Raw genomic sequence first — 5587 nt, 5'->3', positions numbered from 1 at the left:
GGGGCTTGGTGGGGGCGAGACCTGAGCCCTCCCCTGGCCATGCTGGGGGCCGAGGGAGAGGGGCTGCAGCCCCGCTGTTTCCCTTGCAAACATCTCTCTTACATCCAGAGTGCCCTTTGACAGCATGGGGACCAAATCCCCATTTGGATGTGCAAGGCGCCATGGGGCGGCACTGGGGTAGCTTCAGGGGTCTTCCTATCTGCCCCCCCTTGAGCAGCCCGTGCCAGCACTCAGGACCTGAGACAGCCTGGCTCGGTTAGAGGTGTCCCACCTGCCTACCCCGTCAGGAAAAGCAGTTTTTCCCGACGTTACCAGCTCAGAGGCGCAGCGCGAGCCGGCTCTCCATCATTCACGGCAGGGATTATCAAACGGCAGCAGGCAAACTAGACGCGTACGTGGCAGCGAGCAACTGCAGGAGCGTACAGAAAGGGAGGTCAGACCGGGCACATCCTTACAAAGCTCTACAGCCACCTGTCCACAAGGCTTTAAGGCTTTGTTCTGGCATCGCCGAGTCCTCCGGGCCTTACACACGAGGGAATACGCCAGCCCGTTTTGGGGGACCATCGGTTGGCGCTTGCTCCTCCGCACGTTTCACAGCATCTTTTGGGCTTCTCTCAAATGGAGCCGTCGAAGGACTAAAGTCCGTCCTGTAACGCCACCCCGCTCCGCTCTCACGGAGGAAAACCAAAGCAAGAGCCCCAGCAGCACCCCGCGCTCCCGGGTTTTGGTGGGACGGGGGCTGCCCTGAAGAAGGCAAAGTCAGCCGCCGGGAAGGAAAAGGGGAAGGGGACACCCGGCCACGATAGCGAGGCGAGGAGGAAGGAAGAGAGCAGAAGAAAAATGATGTGGTTGTGAGATAACGTCGTAATTTGGAGCTTTCAAATCACATCAGCATTTTATAGAGTAACAAAATGGTAAACTGAAAAAAAAAAAAAAAAGAAAGAAAAAGTCTTCCACTCACACCGTAAGCTACTCATCTTTCTCTTAAAAATTTTTTTCCTCCGAGATAGGTCCAAAAGTCTTGTGAAGGCCTTGTTCAAGAGATCAAGGTCAAAAACGGACGAGCGCGGAGTTTAACTCCGTGTACCTCAGGGTCACAGAGAGGCCAGGGACAATGTCCGTGAGCTATTCCCAAAGCCCTACGGAGGGAACGAGAGCCTTGCTGCTATGGCAGCGGAAAAGGAGCTGGCTTTCAAACCGGGTTTTGTTCAGTATTTTCAGAGTTTTCAATTTCCTTGCAGAGAGTTATGAGAAGGAACCCAGCCTAGGGCTGGTTTAAGTGGTTTTGCTGGATCGTGGCAGGGGTCCCTTCAAAGAAAAGTCTGCAAAAGGGTGGGAAAGGCAGTGATTTACTGGGAGAGATAACCAGTTACCTGCTGAAAGTACTATGGAGGCACCAAAAAGGTTTCAAAGTGTTTCTAAAGTTTACAACTTTAAAGGGATCCTGCTTTTATAGCTGGGGAAAAGCGAGAGAAGTGAAAGCACCTTTCCCCATCGCTGCACGGCGGAGAGGACTGAGTCGGGGCACGCAGCCGGCGCTCCAAGCGTGGCTCTTCCACGACCCAGGGAAACCGACACCGGGGCCGGCAGCGCTTCGGGAAACTGGTACGGGAAGAAGCTACCCTGGGAGACAGGCAATGGACAGACCAAGATAACTCATGAGCGAGATCACGCCCCAGATTTGTGGCTACAGGGCAGGTGTCCATCTCCTATCAACCCTAGAGAGAAGTAGGAGCTACAGAAGCACTTTTCAGCTGGATGGATTTAGAGAGGTGGCTTTAGAGGGGTCCTGGGCGATCAGTTTGGCCACAGCGACCTTAGTTTTAGCCTGGGGCATATGTTTGCCCCCAGACCTATGCAAGATCCCAGGTGCTTTCACTGAGGTTGTCTCCCCTAGGGATGTGCTGCTTGGTTTGGCTCGCAACAGGCACAAAGTTCCCCGCTTCTTCCACAACAGTCGTGGTGCTCATTAACTCAGGTTTGTACCTGGGATGAAACCCACACATCCCTCAGGAGAGGACCGGAGGGCCTCCTCTTCATCACGAGCACCAAGGACGTTGTCCCCTCTGCAGGGTTGGCCCTGGCAGCAGCTCCCCTCCAAGTAGAAGTCAACGGTGCCGGGACAAAAGAACGGGCTCACCCTGGGGCTGCGAGGAAGCCACAGCCACGATGGCATCCTTAGGGCAGGCAGTGCTGCCCAACAGTGTCCTGGGCCTGACCTGTGGATGGATGCTTCTGGAAAGACAGCCCCAAGTACGGGCTCAGCTCTGCGGTGGGGCGGCATGGCAGTCACAGCCCACGCGGCTACGGAGATGAACAGAGCATAACCATCAGTTCCCTTTCAGACGTGCCCTCTTGATTCATACCCAGACACAGATTTTCATAGTGAAGCCCAGCGCTGGCTCCATCTCTGAAGCCATGCGCGTGGGTTTCCCCCAGGACGCCGGGGTAGTTTGGTGAATCCCCGCCACATCACCCAGAAGACGTACATTTGCCTAGCTGGTCCCCAAGCCGCTACAAGTTTCTGCTTCGGGTAGGAAAGGCGAAATAAATGTGGATGCAGCAAGAAAGGAGAACTTGACAGAGATACCGTAATCCCAGGGTTTCTGAATCGTCCTGATAGCAGTCGCGGTGGTTTTGATGTATGACTAATGCGTATATTGATAAACATTGTGGTGTTTGCTCAGGAAGGAAAAAGCTTGCAGCCATTCCGGGTGGCTGATACTTGTGCGTGCTGAGTGGTAATTCTGAAAAGGGAGAAGGAGGGTGAGGATCTCGCCTGCGACTATATTTAACCTAACCGCTTCCTGGATGCCAGTAATTCAGAATGGCCCGCTCGTATTGATCTGTGGACTTATCCAGGCCAGCATCAACCAAAACATGTTCGAAATATCCTAACAGCTTCTGTAGTTTCTGCAGCAGGCAAGAGTTTGATTTGAGTAATTTTTTATTTCCATTATTTTTATTAGATTTTAAAAAAATTTTTGCAGACACTGGATCCTCGAGACATCCTTCCCATGGTACCTAAATCAGAGGTCTACAGAAATGCGGTGCAAAGACCTCCCAAAGGCCGTGACGGCAGCAGGAAAGAAGCGCTCTGCTGCGTGGCTTTGCTGTGCTTCTGCAGCCGTTAGACTGCCTAAAGCCGTGGCATTGAGTGGCATCCAGCCATAGGCAACTTCGGTGAGGTCAAAGATTTCCTCTAAGACATTGAAAAACAGGTGATGGGAAATGAGAGGGGACGTGGGCGAGCCATGTGTGGGAAGGAGAAGAGAGGTCATGCTTTTTGGCAGAGGGAAACTGGATATCTTATATACCTGGGCCTCCTTTGAAAGATAAGGATGGAAAACCTGTCACAGCATCTCCAAACACACGAGTCAGAACTTGGATGGAGCGAGAACTTGGTCTGTAACAACAAAGCGGCTTCAGAGATGAGTAGAAAATAACCTAAGCTAAGTGGAGCAGGACAAAAAAAGCAAAAAACCTTTTCCATGTTTGACCAGGATGGGCAGAAACCGAACCTTGATGCGAATGCCGTGAAGGCGCCAGCTCTCCCGCCCTTCGGTGAGAGCCCACGTGCTCCACGAGCAAGTCCATGAGGATTCACAAGAGGCTGCGTCGGGGACGTTCGCAGGAAGCAAACCTCTTGGCCACACTGAAACCACAAGGTTTCTTTTGAGAGAAAGTGAACTTTCAACACACCCCTCCTATCTCCACAACTCACCCACCGCTCCTTGCGGGAGAGATAAAAACTTGTTGTTTGGGTTTTTTTTTTTTTCTTAAATTACCCCCAAAAAAACCCCAACTGCAGTGAATTGTCACCACCGTGGTTTGTGGTCCATCATCTCCTTCAAAGGTAAAGATGCCTCCTGCCGAAACCTGAGGGAGAGCTGCACCCACACCTGTTCCAGCACCAACCAGTTCAGCACTGCATGAGATCCCGGGCAGAGGCACCTGGGACCCAAGCCCAACGTTGGTTTCTCTCTTATCGTACAAAAGTGTGTCTCAGCCGCTTTACGCGATGCCCAATGTCCAGTCCAGGGCTCCTTCCAGCCCAACTGGGATGTTCTCCATCTCCTTGTGCCTCCTACACCTCAAAAACACATTCTCAGCCAGCCTACGTTCATTTATCCATGTATGAAAAGAACTTCTTTAGCCCTTTTTCCCCTCCGATGTCCCTTCTGGTTCCATTTTAAGAAGAAGTGTTCCCTTTATACAACAGGTCTTCCTTTCTTCCAAAAAAATTACTAGCCCAAATCTGCAAAAACCAACACCGACGCAAGGGTGCAGCCCAGGGGAAGGGGAGGACCGACCAGGGTGTGGGTCTCCAGGGCCCTGGGCTGGTGGGTACCAGCTCCGACGCAGCTCGGCCGAGTTTTATTTGTACTCGGATGCAAAACAGACGGTGCTTACTGCGGTAGTCACCAGGTATAGAAGTGAAATTTCAATACGAGCGCGCCAGAATTAGCCAAAGCCTAACGAAATCAGTCCAAAATTAGGTTGTTCAAACCACCCGTCGAGCTCACTGGCACTTGGTGCCTTCCAGCGAAGGTGCGCAGACTTGCTGGTGATGTGGCATGGGGACAAGATCTGAATTTTGGCGATAGCAGAGTGGTGCGATGGCACCTCGGCTCCGCATATCTGCCAGCGGGTGAAAAACCTGCCATGGGCATCTTCAAAAGTAGGGCTCAAGTATTTGGTCTCCTTGAGGGCTAAAGGACGGGAATACAGTAAGAGGGAGCTTTGAAAGAGAACGGCTAAGGGGGAAGGAGAAAGGCTGAGAGCAAGTACAAAAGCTTGATCAGGCTGAGAGAAATTAAGGGAAAAACTTTTAAGAAATGTGAATTCGATGTATCTGCCTTCCCGGTCAATCCCGAGCCATAGGAGCTCTGCGGAGCAGCGACCGGGTGCTTCCTTTTTGCCGACGGGAAAGCAAGGGCAGAGGTTCGGCAGCGTGTCATAGAATCATTATGGTTGGAAGAGACCTCAAAGATCATCAAGTCCAACCGTATACCCAATGCCACCATGCCCACTAAACCATGTCTTGAAGCGCCACATCTAAACATCTTTTGAACACCTCCAGGGATGGTGACTCCACCACCTCCCTGGGGAGCCCATTCCATTGCTTAACGACTCTAACAGTGAAGAAGTTCTTCCTAATGTCGAACCTGACCCTCCCCTGGCACAACTTGAGACCGTTTCCTCTTGTCCTATCGCTAGTTACCGGGGAAATTACCGGTGTCAGGGCATGCCACCCAGCCCCAGGGCAGGGGCGGCTTCTGGGACAGCCCGTCCGCCCCAGAGATGCAAATGGCACCAAGCAAGCTCAGGAGAAAAATCCCCGGACCGCCGCGCTAATTTGCACTTGCTGCTAGAAAAGCAGGCTGGAGAAATACCCCGGCACCCCCGCGCTTCTTCACCTGGAGCTCTTGGTTTGTTTCAAATATGAGTTAATCCAAAATGAACCTAACGTGAAGAGGAGAAGCAGCGTTATTGCTCAAAGGCACGCCGGAAAAGCGGAAAGTGCCGTGCCGACTGGCGCGCAAGACGTGAAACGGGAATGAAAGCCAAGGGCTTTACCAGGGAG

Source organism: Cariama cristata, unplaced genomic scaffold (genome assembly GCF_000690535.1).
Source record: "Cariama cristata isolate BGI_N322 unplaced genomic scaffold, ASM69053v1 scaffold10775, whole genome shotgun sequence".
In the NCBI taxonomy this organism is placed as follows: domain Eukaryota; kingdom Metazoa; phylum Chordata; class Aves; order Cariamiformes; family Cariamidae; genus Cariama; species Cariama cristata.
The sequence above is the reverse complement of the archived record's forward strand: the minus strand, read 5'-3'. Positions refer to the sequence as shown.